The following is a 24,095-nucleotide window of genomic DNA, read 5'->3' as shown; positions in this document are numbered from 1 at the left end:
CTGGTTAAATAAAGGTTAAATAAAAAAAAATATATATATAAATTCTCAAAACTTTTGGACACAACTGTAGTATCTAAGATTTGCTCTTATTCTGTAGGGATCGATAGTCTCAGAGTTGAACCATTTCCAGCCGTGTAGCCAATGGTTAACGTGGCATGGTTAGAAATTCAATAACTATTCCCGATCACAGCTCACACTATGGGTTTGCTTAGTCTGATGAGGATTTTCTTAGGAGGGGCTTTTTATTAGTAACAGTAGAAAAGTCGGTTCCATGACGCCAGATCATGTCTGTGCTCACGGGGGTGGGCCAATGACTTAGTTAAACTTAAAAGGAAATACAATTCTCTCACATTAAAGGTTTAACATCACATTACATAATTTCAAAAATTGTTTCATCTTTACTCATTCATTTTATACAATTATTAGATGCAAACACCATAATTGAGAAATGTACACATTCAGAGATATAGCTATGTGTGTTTCCCGTCCTGCGTGAGGTCACCAAATGAAACACACTCAACGTAACTGTCCCTGAAGTGTCCACGGACCCTTCCCTCATTCTCACAAGTGGACATATAGTTTCCTTTTCCCATTTTGGGGATTTAGGAGTTCGGCCATGTGAAATCCTTTGTTCATTCTGTGGTCTCGCTCTGCATGAAAAGGGGAAGACAGTCTCCACCAGGAATTTACAACCTGAGATAACAGAACCTGGGTGTAGGAGAGAGTGAGAGAGGGGACGCCACAATCTACACCCAGAAGGGCAGTTAACCCACTGTTCCCCGGGAGGCCGTCATTGTAAATAAGAATTTGTTCTTAACTGACTTGCCTAGGTAAATTTAAAAAAGTGCAAGAGGCGTCACTACGGTCCCTGGTTCGAATCCAAGCTGCATCACATCCGGCCGTGATTGGGAGTCCCATAGGGCGGTGCACAATTGGCCCAGCGTCGTCCGGGTTTGGCCAGGGTAGGCCATCATTGTAAATAAGAATTTGTTCCTATCTGACTTGCCTAGTTAAATAAAGGTTAAAATATTTATTTATTTTTTAAAGTGGAGAGAGTCAAGGGGTCTGAATACTTTCCCGAAGGCACTGTAAATCATAATCATGTCATGCCACAACACATCCCAATCAAATCAAATTTTATTTGTCACATACAAATGGTTAGCAGATGTTAATGCGAGTGTAGCGAAATGCTTGTGTAGCGAAGTGCTTCTGGTTCCGACAGTGCAGTGATATCTAGCAGTTAATCTAACAGTTCCCCAACAACTACCTAATACACACAAATCTAAAGGGGTGAATAAGAATATGTATACATAAATATTTGGATGAGCAATGGCTGAATGGCATTGGCAAGGTGCAATAGATGGTATAAAATACAGTATATACATATGATGTGAGTAATGTAAGACACAGTTGAAGTCGAAAGTTTACATACACTTAAGTTGGAGTCATTAAAACTTGTTTTACAACCACTCAACAAATTCCTTGTTAACCATCTATAGTTTTGGCAAGTCAGTTAGGACATCTACTTTGTGCATGACACAAGTCATTTTTCAAACAATTGTTTACAGACAGATTATTTCACTTATAACTCACTGTATCACAATTCCAGTGGGTCAGAAGTTTACATACACTAAGTTGACTGTGCCTTTAAACACCTTGGAAAATTCCGGGAAAAGATGTCATGACTTCAGAAGCTTCTGATAGGCTAATAAACATAATTTGAGTCAGTTGGAGGTGTACCTGTGGATGAATTTCAAAGCTTACCTTCAAACTCAGTGCCTCTTTGCTTGACAACATGGGAAAATCAAAAGAAATCAGCCAAGACGTCAGAAAACAACCTCCAAGTCTGGTTCATCCTTGGGAGCAATTTCCAAACGCCACGCTCATCTGTACAAACAATAGTACGCAAGTATAAACACCATGGGACCACGCAGCCATCATACCGCTCAGGAACGAGACCCGTTTTGTCTCCTAGAGATGAATGTACTTTGGTGCGAAAAGTGCAACTCAATCCCAGAACAACAGCAAAGGACCTTGTGAAGATGCTGGAGGAAACAGGTACAAAAGTATCTATATCCACAGTAAAACGAGTCCTATATTGACATAACCTGAAAGGCCGCTCAGCAAGGAGAAGCCACTGCTCCAAAACCGCCATTATAAAGCCAGACTACGGTTTGCAACTGCACATTGGTACAAAGATCGTAGTTTTTGGGGAAATGTCCTCTGGTCTGATGAAACAAAAATAGATATTTTTGGCGTTAATGACCAGCGTTATGTTTGGAGGAAAAAGGGGGAGGCTTGCATGCCAAAGAACACCATCCCAACCGTGAAGCAAGAGGTGGCAGCATCATGTTGTGTGGGTGCTATGCTGCAGGAGGGACTGGTGCACTTCACAAAATAGATGACGTCATGAGGAAGGAAAATTATGTGGATATATTGAAGCAACATCTCAACACATCAGTCAGGAAGTTATAGCTTGGTCGCAAATGGGTCTTCCAAATGGACAATGACCACAAGCATACTTCCAAAGTTGTGGCAAAATGGCTTTAGGACAACAAAGTAATGGTATTGTAGTGGCAATCACAAAGCCCTGACCTCAATCCCATAGAAAATGTGTGGGCAGAACTGAAAAAGCGTGTGCGAGCAAGGAGGCCTACACACCTGACTCAGTTACACCAGCTCTGTCAGGAGGAATGGGCCTAAAATTCACCCAACTTTTTGTGGGAAGCTTGTGGAAGGCTACCCGAAACATTTGACCCAAGTTAAACAATTTAAAGGCAACAGACCCACTGGGAATGTGATGAAAGAAATAAAAGCTGAAATAGATCATTCTCTCTACTGTTATTCTGACATTTCACATTCTTAAAATAAAGTGGTGATCCTAATTGACCTTAGACAGGAAATTGTGAAAAACTGAGTTTAAATGTATTTGGCTAAGGTGTATGTAAACATTATTATAGTGGCATTATTGAAAGTGGCAATGTTTAAAGTGACTAGTGATCCATTTGTTAAAGTGGCCAGTGATTAGGTCTTCGTGTAGGCAGCAGCCTCTCTGAGTAAGTGATTGCTGTTTAGCAGTCTTATGTCCTTGAAATGGAAGCGGTTCTTCAGTCTCTAAGTCCCAGCTTTGATGCACCTGTACTAACCTCGTCTTCTGGGTGGTAGCGGTGTGAACAGGCAGTGGCTCGGGTGGTTGTTGTCTTTGAACTTTTTTGCCTTCCTGTGACATCGGGTGCTATAGGTTTCATGGAGGGCAGGTAGTTTGCCCCCGGTAATGTGTTGTGCAGACCGCATCACCCTCTGGAGAGAGTTTTTTTAAACCTTTATTTAACTAGGCAAGTCAGTTAAGAACAAATTCTTATTTTCAATGATGGCATAGGAACAGTGGGTTAACTGCCCTGTTCAGGGGCAGAATGACAGATTTTTACCTTGTCAGCTCGGGGATTCGATCTTGCACCTTTTCGGTTACTAGTCCAACGTTCTAACCACTAGGCTACCCTGTGGTTGAGGGCGGAGCAGTTGCCGTACCAGGCAGTGATACAGCCCGACAGGATGCTCTCGATTGTGGATCTGTAAAAGTTAGTCAGGGTTTTGGGTGTCAAGCCAAATTTCTTCAGCCTCATGAGGTTGAAGAGGCGCTGTTGCGCCTTCTTCACCACACTGTCTGTGTGGGTTGACTATTTCAGTTTGTCGTTGATGTGTACACCAAGAACCTTAAAACTTTCCACGTTCTCCACTGCTGTCCCTTCGATATTGATGGGTGTTGCTCCCTCTGCAGTTTCCTGAAGTTCACGATCATCTGCTTTGTTTTGTTGACATTGAGTGAGAGGTTGTTTTCCTGACACCACACTCCGAGTGCCCTCACCTCCTCCCTGTAGGCTGTCTCATCGTTGTTGGTAATCAAGCCCACTACTGTTGTGTCGTCTGCAAACTTGATGATTGAGTTGGAGGCGTGCATGGCCACGCAGTCGTGGGTGAACAGGGAGTACAGGAGGGGGCTGAGCATGCACCGTTGTGGGGTCCCAGTGTTGAGGGTCAGCAACATGGAGATGTTGTTTCCTACCTTCACCAACTGGGGGCGGCCCGCCAAAGTCCAGGACACAATTACATAGGGCAGGGTTGAGGCCCAGGGCCTCCATCTTGCTGATGAGCTTGGAGGGTACTATGGTGTTGAATGCTGAGCTGTAGTCAATGAACAGCATTCTTACATAGGTATTCCTCTTGTCCAGATGGGATAGGGCAGTGTGCAGTGTGATGGCGATTGCATCGTCTGTGGACCTGTTAGGGCGGTATGCAAACTGAAGTGTCTAGGGTGGCCGGTAAGGTGGAGGTGATATGATCTCTGTCTCTCAAAGCACTTAATGATGACAGAAGTGAGTGCTACGGTGCGGTAGTCATTTAGTTCAGTTATTTTTGCCTTCTTGTGTACTGAAATAATGGTGGCCATCTTGAAGCATGTTGGGACAGCAGACTGGGATAGGGAGCGATTTGAATATGTCCGTAAACACACCAACCAGCTAGTCTGCGCATGCTCTGAGGACACGGCTAGGGATGCCGTCTGGGCTGTGATTTCCTGTAGACCCTGCCACATCCGTCTCTTGTCTGAGCCCGTTGAATTGTGACTCCACTTTGTCCTTGTACCGGCATTTCGCTTGTATGATTGCCTTGTGGAGGGAATAACTACACTGTTTATATTCAGCCATATTCCCAGACCTCTTTCCATGGTTAAATGTGGTGGTTCGCGCTTTCAGTTTTGCGCGGATGCCTCCATCTATCCACAGTTTCTGGTTAGGGTAGGTTTTAATAGTCACAGTAGGTACAACATCTCCAATGCACTCACCGAGTCAGTGCATAGGTCGATGTTATTCTCTGGCTGACTGGAACATATCTCAGTCCGCGTCATGAAAACAATCTTCAAGAGTGGATCCCGATTGGTTAGACCAGCGTTGAATGGTTCTAATCACTGGTATATCCTGTTTGAGTTTCTGCCTATAAGACAGTAGAAGCAAGATGGCATCGTAGTCGTATTTGCCGAAGGGAGGGCGGGGGAGAGCTTTGAATGCATCGCGAAAGTTAGAGTAGCAGTGGTCGAGTGTACTACTCAAGAGGCGGGTGGACAAACAAAAACCCACAAATTCTGACAACCTCCAAGCATTGATTATGCAAGAAGGGGCTGGTAGCCTTGTCCCCAAATTTGATTATGCAAGAATTTAGGTAGCCGTGTCCCCAAATTTGCTTTGTTAAAATCTCCAGCTACAATTAATGCAGCCTCAAGATATATGGTTTCCAGTTTACATAGAATTCAGTGAAGTTCCTTTCGTGCCATCTTGGTGTCTGCTTGAGGGGAAATGTACAGTGACTTGCGAAAGTATTCACCCCCCTTCACAATTTTCCTATTTTGTGGCCTTACAACCTGGAATTAAAATGTATTTTGGGGGGGGGGGTTTGTATCATTTGATTTACACAACATGCCTACCACTTTGAAAATGCAAAAAAATATATATATTGTGAAACAAACAAGAAATAAGACAAAAAACTGAAAAGTGTGCATAACTATACACCCCCCAAAACCAATACTTTGTAGAGCCACCTTTTGCAGCAATTACAGATGCAAGTCTCTTGGGGTATCTCTATAATCTAGGTACATTTAGCCACTGGGATTTTTGCCCATTCTTCAAGGCAAAACTGCTCTAGCTCCTTCAAGTTGGTTCCGCTGGTGTACAGCAATCTTTAAGTCATACCACAGATTCTCAATTGGATTGATGTCTGGGCTTTGACTAGGCCATTCCAAGACATTTGAAATGTTTCACCTTAAACCACTCGAGTGTTGCTTTAGCAGTATTCTTAGGGCCATTGTTCTGCTGGAAGGTGAACCTCCGTCCCAGTCTCAAATTTATGGAAGATTGAAACATGTTTCCCTCAAGAATGTCCCTGTATTTAGTGCCATCCATCATTCCTTCAATTCTGACCAGTTTCCCAGTCGCTGCCGATGAAAAACATCCCCACAGCATAATGCTGCCACCACCATTCTTCACTGTGGGGATGGTGTTCTCGGGTGATGAGAGGTGTTGGGTTTGCGTCAGACATAGCGTTGTCTTTGCTGGCCAAAAAGCTACATTTTTGTCTCATCTGACCAGAGTACCTTCTTCCATATGTTTGGGGAGTCTCCCACATGCCTTTTGGCCAACACCAAACGTGTTTGCTTATTTTTTTCTTTAAGCATTGGCTTTTTTCTGGCCACTCTTCCGTAAAGCCTAGCTCTGTGGAGTGTACAGCTTAGTGGTCCTATGGACAGGTACTCCAATCTCCGCTGTGGAGCTTTGCAGCTCCTTCAGGGTTATCTTTGGTCTCTTTGTTGCCTCTCTGATTAATGCCCCCCTTGCCTGGTTCAAGAGTTTTGGTGGGTGGGCCTCTCTTGGCAGGTTTGTTGTGGTGCCAAATTCTTATCATTTTTTAATAATGGATTTAATGGTGCTCCGTGAGATGTTCAAAGTTTCAGATATTTCTTTATAACCCAACCCTGATCTCTACTTCGCCACAACTTTGTCCCTGACCTGTTTGAAGAGCTCCTTGGTCTTCATGGTGCCGCTTGCTTGGTGGTGCCCCTTGATTAGTGGTGTTGCAGACTCTGGGGCCTTTCAGAAAAGGTGTATATATACTGAGATCATGTGACAGATTATGTGACACTTAGATTGCACACAGGTGGACTTTATTTAACTAATTATGTAATTTCTGAAAGTAATTGGTTGCACCAGATCTTATTTAGGGGATTCATAGCAAAGGGGGTGAATACATATTCACACACCACTTTTCCGTTTTTTATTTTTAAGAATGTTTTGAAACAAGTAATTTTTTTCATTTCACTTCACTAATTTGGACTATTTTGTGTATGTCCATTACATGAAATCCTTTTGCAAGGCACTGTACACAGCTGTGACGATAACTGACAAGAATTCTCTTGGAAGGTAAAATGGCCGTCATTTGATTGTGTGGAATTCTAGGTTGGGTGAGCAGAAGGACTTGTGTTCCTGTATGTTGTTTTGATTACACCATGAGTCGTTAATCATAAAGCATACACCCCCACCCTTCCTCTTCCCAGAGAGGTGTTTAATCTCTGTCGGCGCAATGCATGGAGGAGCCTGGTGGCTGAAATGATTCCGACAACGTATCCCGAGAGAGGCATGTTTCCATGAAACAGAGACTGTTACAATCTCTGATGTCTCTCTGGAAGGCAACCCTTGCTCGAATTTCGTCTACCTTGTTGTCAAGAGACTGGACATTTGCGAGTAGCATACTCAGAAGCGGTGGGTGATGTGCAGGTTTACGGAGCCTGACCAGGAGGCCGCTCCGTCTGCCCCTTCTGCGGCGCCGTTGTCTTGGGTCGGCTTCTGGAATTAGAGCCATTGTCCTGGGTGGTGGTCCAAACAGAGGATCCGCTTCGGGAAATCCGTATTCCTGGTCGTAATGTTGGTAAATTGACGTCGCTCTTATATCCAATAGTTCTTCCCAGCTGTATGTAATAATACTTAAGATTTCCTGGGGTAACAGTGTAAGAAATAATACATAAAATAACAAAATACTGTATAGTTTCCTAAGGACTCGATGCGAGGCGACCATCTCTGTCAGCGCCATCCTGTACCCAAATACTTTTGTATAGAATCTAATCATGTCAATCCTTCATTCTACTCATCGCCATTCCACAGTGCCCACCCAGTTGTGGTGCCCTGCTTAGAGTGTACTGTAGCCACTTGACTTTAGTCTTAAAGGAATGAGTGTCACGTTCCTGACCTGTTTTCTGTTGTTTTGTATGTGTTTAGTTGGTCAGGGCGTGAGTTGGGGTGGGCATTCTATGTTTTGTATTTCTATGTTGGGTGCAAGGTGTTGCCTGATATGGTTCTCAATTAGGGGGCAGGTGTTTTACGTTTCCTCTGATTGAGAACCATATTAAGGTAGGCTGTTCACACTTTGTTTGTGGGTGGTTGTCTTCCGTGTCCGTATATGTTACCACACGGGACTGTTTCGTTTTGTCGTTCGTGTATGTAGTCTGTTCCTGTTTGTGCGTTCTTCGTAATTAGTAAGTTCTCAAGTCCAGGTCTGTCTACGTCGTTTTGTTGTTTTTGTATTTCTCAAGTGTTCTTAGTGGTTCGTCTTTGCTTTAATAAATATCATTATGTATTCATCACCCGCTGCGCCTTGGTCCGCTCATTCACCACAAGACGACCGTTACAATGAGCTGTATAAATAAATAGAGTCTAAAGAGTCTCTTATTGCACGCTGTATTTTACTGTCCAGGATCTTAAGTGATTGAGTGATTTAATTCAAGACTACGAAGTTTACCGTTATTTTGGTTATATTGTTTCATATCGATAATTTTATTTTGGCACGCAGCCACCTGCAGATGAGAGCTGCACCTGCTATCGTGACAAAGCATGTACCTGTAGCCTACTTTACTCTGCAAGATCCCCATCGCATGTCCTCTTTTGATATGTTCAACTAGATTCATCTGTAGGCCAGTAGTTTTCTCTGTGGTGTAACAGTATTGTTATGGAAGTATACATTGAATGGAGTGGAATAATACGATTCTGATCCTTTGTAGTAATGGCAATCGTTCTCTGTTTTCTTTCTCTGACCAACCCCCCCACCCCCTTCCCTCTCTCGCTCTCTCTTCCTATTCCTCTGGTAGCGGAGCAGTTGAAGGATCTTCCAAGAGTGCCAGGTTGTCCCCGTCAAGTGGACCATCATCACAATGGGATCTGCATCGTCCAGGACAGGATCCACCTCTCCCATTGTAATAATAATAATAATACATGTGACTTATATAGCGCTTTTCAAGGACCCAAAGTCGCTTTACAATTGTAAAAAAAAAAAAAAATGGTTCAACAAAACATCAGAATAAACAAAAACATGTATAAAGAGAGGGGTGGGCTCAAAGAAGGGAAATAGTGTGATGTATCAGTGTATGGGGAGGGTAGGGTTGGGATTTGGATACGAACCCGGTTTAGGGTTGGGGGTCACACTTTTTATCATACGGTTTCATTTGTAAAGGGTTTTCATCAAAATATTGCAATAGCTGGTCAGTGTTTGCCAAATAATGAGCCAATATTTACGCTATAAAAAAGTGTGTAGACACCACTTCAAATTAGTGGATTTGGCTATTTTAGCCACACCCGTTGCTGACGTGTATAAAATCGAGCACACAGCCATGCAATCTCGATAGACAGTTATTGGCAGTAGAATGGCTTAACTGAAGAGCTCAGTGACTTTCAACGTGGCACCGTCAAAAGGATCCGACCTTTCTAACAAGTCAGTTCATCATATTTCTGCACCTGCTAGAGCTGCCCCGGTCAACTGTAAGTGCTGTTATTGTGAAGTGGAAATGTCTATGAGCAACAACGGCTCGGCCGCAAAGTGGTAGGCCACACAAGCTCATAGAACGGGACCGCCGAGTGCTGTAGCGCGTAAAAATAATCTGTCCTCGGTTGCAACACTAGCAAGTTCCAAACTGCCTCTGGAAGAAACACCAGCACAAAAACTGTTCGTTGGGAGCTTCATGAAATGGGTTTCCATGGCCGAGAGCTGCACACAGGCTTAAGTTCACCATGTGCAATGCCAAGTTTCGGCTGGAGTGGGTTAAAGCTCGCTGCCATTGGACTCTGGAAAGTGAAAACGCGTTCTCTGGAGTGATGACTCACGCTTCACCATCTGGCATTCCGACGGATGAATCTGGGTTTGGTGGATGCCAGGAGAACTCTACCTGCCCCCAATGCATAGTGCCAACTGTAAAGTTTGTTGGAGGAGGAATAATGGTCTGGGGCTGTTTTTCATGGTTCGTGCTAGGTCCCTTAGATCCAGTGAAGGGAAATCTTAACGCTACAGCATACAATGAAATTCCAGACGATTCTGTGGCAACAGTTTGGGGAAGGCCCTTTCCTGTTTCAGCATGACACTGCCCCTGTGAACAAAGCGAGGTCCATAAAGAAGTGGTTTGTCAAGATCGGTGTGGAAGAACTTGACTAGCCTCCACAGAGCTCTGATCTCAAACCCATTGAACACCTTTATGATGAATTGGAACGCCAAAAGCGAACTAAGCCTAATCCCCCAACATCAGTGCCCGACCTCACCAATGCTCTTGTGGCTGAATGGAGCAAGTCCCCACAGCAATGTTCCAACATCTAGTGGAAAGCCTTCCCAGAAGAGTGGAGGCTGTTATAGCAGCATAGGTGGGACCAACTACATATTAATGCCCATGATTTTGAAATGAAATATTAGACGATCGGGTGTCCACATACTTTTGCTCATGAAGTGTACCTTCAGTTATTAACCATTTATAAATGTAATATAAGATTAACCCTTATTTATCATCATGCAACCTTATTTTCAAAATGTTGCACAAGTTAGTTTTGGGTTTGATGCATTTGTTTTCTGTCCCAGGATTAGAAGAGGTTAGTTTTCATGATATATCTTGACCCACCTTTGAAACCCTGATGCCCTGGCCAAATTTGCATCCAGGATGTTATTCCATCATCATTCCTAACACATTACTCCTTTCCAGATTATATCAACACACTTACCACTTCTCTGTCATAGTCCAAGTATAGTGAACACTCTGGTGTGAAATGGTAACCGTAATACCTTTGGTTTGTGAAACAATGGAGGAGGTATCCTCTCACAACATTGAATGTTTTGGTCTTCATGCCCACCATTCATTGACTGAACATGTTTAACAAAGTCTTGAATCTTCTCTCATGTATTTAGTGATGAGTACAGAATACTGTCTATAAGTATGTCTAAGCTCTGTGTAAACTCTCACATCATCTATAAATTATTTACCCACATGTATAACTGCTAAAAGTATACCTTATTTTAAAGTGACAGACCTATAAACATTTATAACTGAGTTATCAACCTGTATAACTGCTAAAATTATACCTTTATTATAAAATGGCAAACCACTGACCATTAATAAATGAGTTACCAACATTTATAACTGCTGAAAAAATACCCTTACAGAAAGTGGAAACTTTCTGGCCATTTATTAAGGAGTTCAAAACATGTATAACTGCATACAATCTCCTCAAACATGCAATACATAGTAAGAACAAAATGTAATTTAATAGAAACATACATTGGTAAAGAAATTTTAATTGCAGTGACTCAAATCTGTGGCCTATCATTGGTATAGTGAGTAGCCTAGCTAATTCAGATAAACAGGGGGTGTCTTTTTCTCCCCTTTTCAACATTACAAGTCAGAATAGAAATTGACAACAGATTTAACCATTTAAATATATAGGGTCTCATGGTCCCCTTCTGTGTCTTAATCTGTTTCTTTCTTGCTGAGCATTTTTCCATCATGAAGTCTGAGACCTTATGGGAATCTGTGGGAGATAAGAGGAATTTAAGAAAATTTTGCATAGAAGTTCGAGCTACACATAACTCTACTAATCATTCTCATGATTTAAACCATTTAGGCATACTAGTTATGTTATCCACTGCTTGCTAATAGTAATGATGATGATGATAATAATAGCTAGCTAGTGTTTAACTTTACTTGCTAATGCTAATAGCTAGCTACCACTGATTAAAGGGGTTAGCTAGTTATAATATGTTTTGCTAATACACTAGTTAGCTAGATAGTTAGTAAGTTAGCCTTAAAATTGGAACCACTAATGTGCTGACAAAGGTTAGATAACTAGCTAGCTAGTGTGCTAATCGAAAAAAGCTAGCTAAACAAATTGCATGTAAATTATGTCATGTCAATGTTAGCTAGCTAGCTGAAAGCTAACGTTTGCTAGCTGGCTCGGTAGCGACGCTAACTAGCCAGCAAACTTAATCTATTTAGCTAGTTAACATATCATGACAAAGATTATCTCGCGCTAAATCGTCTAGCAGAATTTCTAGATTATAAAATCTGTTTTAGGTTATACCTAATGCTAGATAGCTGAGCAGCGTGCTAAATTATCTAGTAGAACTTCTGTATCCAAAAGTGAAACAAATTGCATAGAGAATTAACCCTCTCATTTTTATCTTGTGAATTATTTTTGCGCAATCTCTTCTGTCTGGGCTTTGCACACTTCTCATAGTGTAAGAAATTGTATAAGATACTGGTAACTTGTTTTAACCACTTCTCAACATAAGCTATTCTTGGCACAACATGCACCCATCCCCACTACTTTGTCAGACCCACACACACATCCCCTCCCCCATGAATAGGGCCTGTGAAAACAAACGCACATGCAGGATGCCTTTGGATGTGACTAGGACAAAGAACTGTGTGAAAAGCCAATGGAATGTCGACATCAGGCCGAACAGGACTACCCACGACCCAGATCGACCAATCGGAAGGCCAGACTTCAAGATCAACCTACTTTGCTAGTTGTCTATATAATCTGTATGTACTGTGTAGAGCGTCCTCTTCTCCGACGATTCCATAAGAATTAGACAGAAAGGGGCCGTGCACGTGTTGTCAGATATCTTTGCAACTTATTAAACTGCCTTAAATATCATACCTTATCCACCTGGTCTAGCGTCTCAACTTGGTCTCTCTCTTCTAGTAAATATCATCAATCTTTAACATGGTAGCAGAGGATGGTTTTCTAAGAACCTGAATTCGGTCCATAGGAGGTTGATGAGAAGAGAGAGAGAAGTTGGAGACAAATCCAGAGAGACGGGTGACCTGAAAAGGAGCTGCCGGGGATTCATCTCACCTCAGGAATCTGATCTAAAAGTCGACTAAACAAAAGGTAAGCAGAGCCTGTTAAATCAAAAATCTGCATATTGTATTATAGAGATAACCAAATTTAAGATCAGTGACTGAGTGTGAGTATGAATTTCCGTTAAATTTATTATATAAGTTGCATACTAAGGCATTGATGTAAAGATATTTGTCATATAGTCTAAGAATGAAAAGAGATGAAATGAGTAATGAGAAATGAGAAATGATTGACCACCGTAGAAGCGGGCCTAGTTGCTAGAACTAGAAGGATCCTGCACGGTTGAAGTGTCTGTTCAAGTTTGTATCAGTGTCCGGGACTAGAAGTTAGTGTAAGTTGAAGATGTAAGTTGTTGGCAACCTCGTACACGCCTCGGACACCCTTCTAGGTAGCATCGGAATTAAACTGAGCTTGATCATTCGGGAGCTCGTGCTGAATTGGCAAATCCGGGACAGGTTAATAACTATTTTTTAACTGGTCGCCGCTCGGTACCTAAGTCCAAGCCTGAGCTTTAATGTGGTGAGGACTTAATCCTCTTGGCCATGTTTTAAATTCTTGTGACAGGTATAACTATGTAATTATGTTTTGTTTGTAGTAAACGTTTGGGTTAAGGGGATTTACATGTTCCCAGAGACAAGGTATCTTAAAGGGGCACACTCATATATGGAATATTCAGAGTTTTATTTTCTGAGTTTTAATTAGACAAGGAAATGTTTAATTTTTAAAGATAAGGGGTTCTTTAATAGGTCTAGACATGGTATGGAACGCGAATGTAAGGGGGTGTTGTAACCTTTGACCTGCATCATGGCTGTCTCTTGAAGTCTGATCAGCTTCGGGGGAGGGCCATGTAGATAATGCATTTGTGGTCATTTGGTATACTGGTTTTGAGGTAAATTAATATGTAAGGACTCTAGAAATTGCCACCATAGACATGTTTTTCTAAAAATCCATGAGTTTAGATGAAGCCAAACAGTGAGACATTTAGTTAAAATTTGGAAACAAAACAGTTGTTACAGACAGATAAGGGAAAGGGCAGACAGACAGGCCCTCCCTACACTGCTGAGACCTTGAAGGTTTGAGAGCAGAGAGGGGAGTTTCGGAAGGGGCGCCAGGACATGGATAACAGAATGGGTAGATAACAGTTACTGAATGGAGACATGAAAGGGGCGCTCCTACATGATAATGTAGAACATAAGAATATTTTACTATTCTTACCTAAGTCATTATTTAGAATAGGTAAGGTTGTTACCTGGCTAGAGCCAGGTATCAAGAGGGGGATGGGTACATTGTGGTCTAGGATAGGATGGGGCCTATTGGATAATAAACTAATTATTTAAAAAAAAATATAATAATAATTAAAAAATAAATAATAATAATAATTATAGCTAACAAATAGGTATAGAAGTTAAATATATAATCAGATAAAACAAATGAGAAACTGGTGGTTAACCAAACCTGTATGTCCAGGATTTTATGCGTTACAGATGAATTAAAGGAGAAGGTGATTCACTCGACCTGGGGGCATATCGCACTTGGAGGGTGAGACACACTGGCACTGCCGAATGATCACAGAGTTAAGGAGAAGAACTGTTGCTAATAAAGCTCAGGGGTCAACTCCTTAATGAAGAATTCCCTGACCCCGACCTTTCATCACTGTGAACGTTCATAGAAGTGAAAGTGTTGCTTGATCTCTGGCTGATGATGTGTTCTCTGGGAGAGGATGGGGTTTTACAGGACTGCTTGTGGTCCTGAGCTGTCTGATTAGGATACGATGGGGATGTTACCATCACAGTACTGCCAGAACAACCACCAGTTCCAACGGACCAGGGATTCAGCCGGCCTCCTCCACCACTTCAAGACAAACTCCCACACCACCACCTAAGCTCTCCAATCTGGTACAGCTAATCAACTTCTGGGAGCTGCACATGACACAGAGGCTCGGAACCAACCCAGGAGACGGCAGAGCCGAGACGCTACTTGGTCCGAGGGTACAGATAACATGCACACCAACCTGCTGGGGTCCCAATAGGGGTCCCCCACGAATACCAGACATCAAACAGGAATGATGGCCTGTGGCATCTATTGCCCAGTTTGGCCCAGCTATTGTTGATGCTAAGCAGAATGCTTGGATCAATTATATCTACTATAATCAACAATGATTTGTTAAACTACACCCACACAGTACTTACGGGGATGGCTGAACGATTGGAGGCTACCTCTCAAACCAGTAGACAAAATAGACTAGAACTGGACATGATTCTGGCCAACCAGGGAGGTGTATGTAAAATGATTGGAGAACAGTGTTGCACGTTTGTCCCTAAACAATACTAGTCCGGATGGGAGCATTTCAAAAGCTCTGAGTGGGTTGGCAAGGTTATCAGTGGAGATGAAGGGTCTTGCAGGTGTGGAGGAGAGTGGACTGTTCTCTGGCTGGGTGGTTGGTTTGGTAAGTATACTACAATGATGGTTACTGGATTTCTGACTCTAGTTGTTGTTCTTCTTATGCTCATGTGCTGTGCTGCCTGTATCATACCTTGTTTGAAGAAGTCTGTTACAGATGTGGCAAGGAGGCTGATACGGAATCAAGTTTTCGCAGGAGAGTGGGCCTGACAGAGGAGGACCCTTGGTTTGCTGTAGTGGAGGTTGTCGAATGAATAAAAAGTGATGTTTGTCCTCCCTGTTGTGAAGGTTTGAAGTTCCCGGGTGGCGACGAGCCCACCTGGTACAGGTTGTATAGAGGGATGGACCTGAGGGTTTAACATTTTCTCGTTTTTTGGTTAATAATGTGGGATTTTTGGACTCAACAAGGCTTTGAGGCGGTCCATGGACAATTGGCAGCTACATCCCTGATGGCATTTCAAAATAGAATCGCGGTGGATATGTTATTGGCAGAACGGGGGGGGTCTGTGCCATGTTTGGTGAGCAGTGTTGTACTTTCATTCCCAACAACACAGCTACGAATGGGAGTCTGACTGTAGCATTGGAGGGACTTCGTACCCTTAATGGTAAGATGAAACAGCATTCTGGAGTGGACACTTCTATGTGGGACTCATGGATGGATGCTTTTGGTAAATATAAGACGCTGGTTTCCTCTATCCTAGTATCTATTTCCGTTTTTGCGGGTGGTCTTGTACTTTGTGGATGCTGTTGCATTCCATGTGCGCGCACGCTTGCTAGCCGTGTTATCACTGCCGCAATAGACCCTAATCAGGAAAGGGCCCAAATGTTCCCATTGCTTGATGATGGGGAAGCTGGACCTGTCTATCTATTTGAGGACTAAGAAACTTTTATGTCACGTCTCTTGTGAGACGTGAAGAGGGGGATTTGTAAGAAATTGTATAAGATACTGGTAACTTGTTTTAACCACTTCTCAACATAAGCTATTCTTGGCACAACATGCACCCATCCCCACTACTTTGTCAGACCCACACACACATCCCCTCCCCCATGAATAGGGCCTGTGAAAACAAACGCACATGCAGGATGCCTTTGGATGTGACTAGGACAAAGAACTGTGTGAAAAGCCAATGGAATGTCGACATCAGGCCGAACAGGACTACCCACGACCCAGATCGACCAATCGGAAGGCCAGACTTCAAGATCAACCTACTTTGCTAGTTGTCTATATAATCTGTATGTACTGTGTAGAGCGTCCTCTTCTCCGACGATTCCATAAGAATTAGACAGAAAGGGGCCGTGCACGTGTTGTCAGATATCTTTGCAACTTATTAAACTGCCTTAAATATCATACCTTATCCACCTGGTCTAGCGTCTCAACTTGGTCTCTCTCTTCTAGTAAATATCATCAATCTTTAACAATAGCCACATCCAGCTGTGTAAAGTACTGAAGTAAATATACTTTAAAGTACTACTTAAATAGTTTTTTGTGGTATCTGTACTTTACTATTTACATTTTTGACAACATTTACTTTTACTTCACTACATTCCTAAAGAAAATAATGAACTTTATCCTTTATATATTTTCACTGACACCCAAAAGTACTCGTTACATTTTTAATGCTAATCAGGACAGACAAATGGTCCAATTCACGCACTTATCAAGAGAACGTCCCTGGTCATCCCTACTGCCTCTGATCTGGCAGACTCACTAAACACACTTGCTTTTTTTATTTTATTATGTCTGATTGTTGGAGTGTGCCTTACTATCCGTACATTTTTTTAAACAAGAAAACGGTGCCATCTGGATTGCTTAATATAAGCAACTTTAAATGATTTATACTTTTGATACTTAAGTATATTTTAGCAATTACATGTACTTCTGATACTTAAGTATTTTACTGGGTGACTTTTACTTGAATCATTTTCTATTAAGGTATATTTACCTTTACTCGAGTGGGCACGTCCATCCTGATTCTTCACGACGCACTATCACGTCAGTGTCAACACAACATTCTGGTCACGTTCCAGGTCGTCTGCATTTCAAGTGTGTTTTACAGATGGGCAGATCTCAGTCAGGGGAATTTCAGCGAACCACACCAATAATGACTTGAGATCTTCATATGAGGCATTAATTCCTGGAATAAATAAGTGTACCTATACGTCATCATGGTTTCAAACGTGGGGCAAGACACATCATGGAGGTTGACCATAGTCTGAAAACCAACCATTTCTGTTCCTAGGACAGAACAACAATGCATCACACCCAAAAGTGAGAAAATAACTATTGTTTAACTGTGCAACCATTGAATATAAGGTTGCATGATGATACATAAGGGTTCAATATTATACGCATATCTAAGTGCATTTAAAAATGATTAATAGCAAGGGGTAAATAGAGGCTCACTATTTGGTAAGGACTATTTTGACCAATTTGTTAACCCATGTATTAATGGTTTATAATGCATTTAATAATATTAATTAACAATTAATGTAATTACAAACCCTTTATAAACCCGTCACAAATGGAACCTTATTGTAAAGTGTTAACGAGTAGGGTTTGGGTTAAGTGCTGGTCAGTATGGTGAAGAGGGGAGTGTCTTTGTAGTGTATTTCTTTGCTTGTATGAGTGGGGGCTTAAGGGTAGGCCTTGTCAAAGAGGTGGGGCTTTAGGAGGGACTGAAAAATAGTGATGGACTCCGAGTCACGGATGGCTGGAGGGAGGGAGTTCCAGAGCCTAGGGGCAACCCTGGAGAAGGCCCTGTCACTGAAGCTCTGGAGCTTCGACCTGGGGATGACAAGGTGGCCTGCTGTGGTGGAACAGAGTGCGCGTGTGGGTTGGTAGGGAAGAAGGTCTGAGAGGTAGGTCAGAAGGAGAATCAATGAATCAAGAATCAACCGCTCCATCATAAAAAAGTTACGGAAATCTGTATCTGTCACTTAGGTACTTAAGTTCCATGCATTTATATGTTTTGATATGAAACCTGCACACAGTGGCCTGATGTATTCCAATATGATTGACATTTAGCTTACCTAACCATGTCACGCTCGTCATCCTCCTCATCTGAGGAGGAGAAGTTTGAAGGATCGGAGGACCAATATGCAGCGTGGTAAGTGTTCATCATGAATTTAATAAACACGGAGAACACTTAGCGAAACTATACAAAAATAACAAACGAACGTGAAGCTATACAAGAAATGTGCTGACACAAGCAACTAACATAGACAATCACCCACAACCCACAATGACAAAACAGGCTACCTAAATATGGTTCCCAATCAGAGACAACGACTAACACCTGCCTCTGATTGAGAACCATATCAGGCCAAACACAGAAACAGACAAACTAGACATACAACATAGAATGCCCACTCAGATCACACCCTGACCAAACAAAACATATAAACATACAAAGCAAACTATGGTCAGGGCGTGACAAACCAAAAAGGACTATGAGCAGGGATCATCAACTAGATTCGGCACCGGGCTGATTTTTTTCTTAAGTTTATGGTCAGGGGGCCGAAAAAATAATTACAAATAATCTGTAGACTACAAATTGACCTGCAAGCCCAAACAGATATAATATTTGACCAAAAAATAATAATTTTAAACCTTGCTTACATTTGTATATGATCACATGCTGTATCTCTATTATGTGTGAGAATAATTTGCAACAGATTTCCCACATTAAAATCGCTTGGAGCTGATTTACTGGTGTTTTTTATCTTTTATGTCCAACAATAAAAAATATAAAAAATTGCTCAGGAAACTTGGGGGGTCAAATAAAATCACTGGCAGTTGGGGGACCTTGACTTAGAGGCTGTCAGGTACCACTAGGGCTTAACTTAAATTTCTCTTCATAGTTATAGAATTACCCTTCTGTAGAAACATGGAGTGCATGCAATATTCTTATGAAGAAAGTGTGATTTTCCTGCCTCTCAAGCATGCCAATACTACACCTCTAGTAGAGGTTTGCTCAAATTGTAGTATTCCACACTCTTGAGTTATTCTGGCAATACAGCCTTGACCTTTTCTAGTCCAGACTCAGTGTTTATAGGATACTTGACTCTTCTCTTTTTTTGTCCCGAGCACAAACCCAATCGGTTCTCATATGCGGTTTACAGATTGTAAAGTGTAAAAATATGTTGGTATGATTTTTGTACTTTTAGTCTTACTTTTAGTCTTTAGTCTTTTTTCTATTCAAATGAGACTGTTGTTGTTTTCTGACACAGAAATGTAAGAAAATATAAGAAATATGATTGGAATGTGAAGAATGTATCTCATACTTTAGGATAGCAATTAAAAACCTAAAACCCTTTATTAGTATGTCTTTCGGTCATGATCGTTGTCACTCATCAACTGTCACCTCTGTCAATGGTGTGTCAACTTTGTTATTGATTGCTAACCTAATTTTTGTCAATGTTCTGACAAAATATGTCAATCACTGTTCTGCAGTATATGCGTAAACTATTAAAGTATTTGCTGTGCTAGACATAGGGATAACCTTTGCTATATAAAAGTTGTTTTATGTTCTGAAGTAATGCCTCCAATAGTAGATTAGACATTATTTGAATAAAAAATTCCGGAGTTCCAAATTAAGCAGCAGCAGCTGAAAAGATGAGCTCCTACAAATATTGAAATTTAAATGTTTTTTTAGAGTAAAGTACATCGAAAAAAAATCAAAAGAAAACTGCAAACTGAATAGGAGACCAAACAAGCAGCAAACAAAGAAGAAAGGCTTTTGAAAAAGTAACAATTTTTCATAAAATTATACCGTTTTCTTAGCTAGCTAAGTTGTTTACCTGTTGCTAGGCAGTTGCTAGGGACATTCCTGAAAGAAGCTAGCTAGCTAACAAGGAGTGTCTAGTTGGCAGAAGAGAAGAAGGGACAAAGAAGGGACAAAGTGGGACAAAATAAGGACAGAAGAAAAGGGAAAGGGGACATTAAGGTGAAGCAGTCCTCTAAAGACACAAAAGACAATAATACAAGAAACAACACTTCTATTGCCTCTCCCTCTACGATACGCACTTCCGGTTTGGTTTGGAGCGAGTAGTTGCATTCCGCTTTGCTCCACAGGTAGTATTACAGGTAGTATTACATTTCATTTCATTACAGTACAACAGTTTGATTTGTTTGATCTTAGCTGGCTACATAGCCGTCTTTGTATCCAAGATAATTGTGTAGTCTAGAGTAATTGTCGAGGTTACCTAGCCAGTTAGAGGTTACCTAGCCAGCTACACTTTCAAACAAAGTCAACAACGCAGCCACTGCTAGCTAGCCTATTTCACCAGCCAGCAGTACTATATCATTTTAGTCAATAAGATTTTTTGCAACGTAAGCTTAACTTTCTGAACATTCGAGACGTGTAGTCCACTTGTCATTCCAATCTCCTTTGCATTAGCGTAGCCTCTTCTGTAGCCTGTCAACTATGTGTCTGTCTATCCCTGTTCTCTCCTCTCTGCACAGACCATACAAACGCTTCACACCGCGTGGCCGCTGCTACTCTAACCTGGTGGTCCCAGCGCGCACGACCCACGTGGAGTTCCAGGTCTCAGGCAGCCTCTGGAACTGCCGATCTGCGGCCAACAAGGCAGAGTTCATCTCAGCCTATGCTTCCCTCCAGTCCCTCGACTTCTTGGCACTGACGGAAACATGGATTACCACTGATAACACTGCTACTCCTACTGCTCTCTCCTCGTCTGCCCACGTGTTCTCGCACACCCCGAGAGCTTCTGGTCAGCGGGGTGGTGGCACTGGGATCCTCATCTCTCCCAAGTGGACATTCTCTCTTTCTCCCCTGACCCATCTGTCTATCGCCTCCTTTGAATTCCATGCTGTCACAGTTACCAGCCCTTTCAAGCTTAACATCCTTATCATTTATCGCCCTCCAGGTTCCCTTGGAGAGTTCATCAATGAGCTTGACGCCCTGATAAGTTCCTTTCCTGAGGATGGCTCACCTCTCACAGTTCTGGGTGACTTTAACCTCCCCACGTCTACCTTTGACTCATTCCTCTCTGCCTCCTTCTTTCCACTCCTCTCCTCTTTTGACCTCACCCTCTCACCTTCCCCCCCTACTCACAAGGCAGGCAATACGCTTGACCTCATCTTTACTAGATGCTGTTCTTCCACTAATCTCATTGCAACTCCCCTCCAAGTCTCCGACCACTACCTTGTATCCTTTTCCCTCTCGCTCTCATCCAACACTTCCCACACTGCCCCTACTCGGATGGTATCGCGCCGTCCCAACCTTCGCTCTCTCTCCCCCGCTACTCTCTCCTCTTCCATCCTATCATCTCTTCCCTCTGCTCAAACCTTCTCCAACCTATCTCCTGATTCTGCCTCCTCAACCCTCCTCTCCTCCCTTTCTGCATCCTTTGACTCTCTATGTCCCCTATCCTCCAGGCCGGCTCGGTCCTCCCCTCCTGCTCCGTGGCTCGACGACTCATTGCGAGCTCACAGAACAGGGCTCCGGGCAGCCGAGCGGAAATGGAGGAAAACTCGCCTCCCTGCGGACCTGGCATCCTTTCACTCCCTCCTCTCTACATTCTCCTCTTCTGTCTCTGCTGCTAAAGCCAATTTCTACCACTCTAAATTCCAAGCATCTGCCTCTAACCCTAGGAAGCTCTTTGCCACCTTCTCCTCCCTCCTGAATCCTCCTCCCCCTCCTCCCCCCTCCTCCCTCTCTGCTGATGACTTTGTCAACCATTTTGAAAAGAAGGTCGACGACATCCGATCCTCGTTTGCTAAGTCAAACGACACCGCTGGTTCTGCTCACACTGCCCTACCCTGTGCTTTGACCTCTTTCTCCCCTCTCTCTCCAGATGAAATCTCGCGTCTTGTGACGGCCGGCCGCCCAACAACCTGCCCGCTTGACCCTATCCCCTCCTCTCTTCTCCAGACCATTTCCGGAGACCTTCTCCCTTACCTCACCTCGCTCATCAACTCATCCTTGACCGCTGGCTACGTCCCTTCCGTCTTCAAGAGAGCGAGAGTTGCACCCCTTCTGAAAAAACCTACACTCGATCCCTCCGATGTCAACAACTACAGACCAGTATCCCTTCTTTCTTTTCTCTCCAAAACTCTTGAACGTGCCGTCCTTGGCCAGCTCTCCTGCTATCTCTCTCAGAATGACCTTCTTGATCCAAATCAGTCAGGTTTCAAGACTAGTCATTCAACTGAGACTGCTCTTCTCTGTGTCACGGAGGCGCTCCGCACTGCTAAAGCTAACTCTCTCTCCTCTGCTCTCATCCTTCTAGACCTATCGGCTGCCTTTGATACTGTGAACCATCAGATCCTCCTCTCCACCCTCTCCGAGCTGGGCATCTCCGGCGCGGCCCACGCTTGGATTGCGTCCTACCTGACAGGTCGCTCCTACCAGGTGGCGTGGCGAGAATCTGTCTCCGCACCACGTGCTCTCACCACTGGTGTCCCCCAGGGCTCTGTTCTAGGCCCTCTCCTATTCTCGCTATACACCAAGTCACTTGGCTCTGTCATATCCTCACATGGTCTCTCCTATCATTGCTATGCAGACGACACACAATTAATCTTCTCCTTTCCCCCCTCTGATAACCAGGTGGTGAATCGCATCTCTGCATGTCTGGCAGACATATCAGTGTGGATGACGGATCACCACCTCAAGCTGAACCTCGGCAAGACGGAGCTGCTCTTCCTCCCGGGGAAGGACTGCCCGTTCCATGATCTCGCCATCACGGTTGACAACTCCATTGTGTCCTCCTCCCAGAGTGCTAAGAACCTTGGCGTGATCCTGGACAACACCCTGTCGTTCTCAACTAACATCAAGGCGGTGACCCGTTCCTGTAGGTTCATGCTCTACAACATTCGCAGAGTACGACACTGCCTCACGCAGGAAGCGGCGCAGGTCCTAATCCAGGCACTTGTCATCTCCCGTCTGGATTACTGCAACTCGCTGTTGGCTGGGCTCCCTGCCTGTGCCATTAAACCCCTACAACTCATCCAGAACGCCGCAGCCCGTCTGGTGTTCAACTTTCCCAAGTTCTCTCACGTCACCCCGCTCCTCCGCTCTCTCCACTGGCTTCCAGTTGAAGCTCGCATCCGCTACAAGACCATGGTGCTTGCCTACGGAGCTGTGAGGGGAACGGCACCCCCGTACCTTCAGGCTCTGATCAGGCCCTACACCCAAACAAGGGCACTGCGTTCATCCACCTCTGGCCTGCTCGCCTCCCTACCTCTGAGGAAGTACAGTTCCCGCTCAGCCCAGTCAAAACTGTTCGCTGCTCTGGCACCCCAATGGTGGAACAAACTCCCTCACGACGCCAGGTCAGCGGAGTCAATCACCACCTTCCGGAGACACCTGAAACCCCACCTCTTTAAGGAATACCTAGGATAGGATAAAGTAATCCTTCTAACCCCCCCCCCCCCCTTAAAAGAGTTAGATGCACTATTGTAAAGTGGTTGTTCCACTGGATATCATAAGGTGAATGCACCAATTTGTAAGTCGCTCTGGATAAGAGCGTCTGCTAAATGACTTAAATGTAAATGTAAATGTAAATGTAAATTTGTTTTCCGCCCTGCAGCAGTCAGTCATGGCCGTGGAGGCCTGGTTAGATGAATAATTTACCTTAAGCTATTATAGAGTTACAGATCACTTCTGTTCATTCCATGCATAATGTTCCCACGGGTGCCATTATTTGATGGAATTTTCACAATGTTTTATGTGTGAAACCGATGCAGCATAATTAATATATGGATATACATGCAATTGACTATAAACATGTCTGTCAAGCAGTCATAGGAGTGTGTTCAGATCTGTGGTGCCGGTGTGCTGTGTTGTTCAGTCAGACTTACTGGCAATGATGATGATGGTATGTGCCTATACTTCCTTGAGGTAATAAGGTGCTCATGTCAGTAAAAAATCTGACACCACCCAAACAGTCGTGCGCATGTGTACAACTATGCACGTAAGCTTACATTGACCACAATGTCAGTTATAACAGGTATTAAAATTG

General features: G+C 43.2%; 1 long non-coding RNA gene across 2 annotated transcripts in view; it reads left to right on the top strand.

Moving 5' to 3' along the window:
* Window positions 1-16,465, top strand: part of LOC139544061 (uncharacterized) — a 71,892-nt gene extending 55,427 nt beyond the window's left edge. For both annotated transcript variants that reach the window (XR_011668797.1, XR_011668798.1), the window contains exon 8: window positions 8,684-16,465. This is a non-coding gene — a long non-coding RNA (uncharacterized lncRNA). The remainder of the gene's footprint in view (window positions 1-8,683) is intronic.
* Window positions 16,466-24,095: the final 7,630 nt, after the last annotated feature.

This window comes from Salvelinus alpinus, chromosome 18, assembly GCF_045679555.1.
Source record: "Salvelinus alpinus chromosome 18, SLU_Salpinus.1, whole genome shotgun sequence".
Taxonomy (NCBI): Eukaryota; Metazoa; Chordata; class Actinopteri; order Salmoniformes; family Salmonidae; genus Salvelinus; species Salvelinus alpinus.
This window is presented reverse-complemented; position numbering and strand designations above follow the sequence as displayed.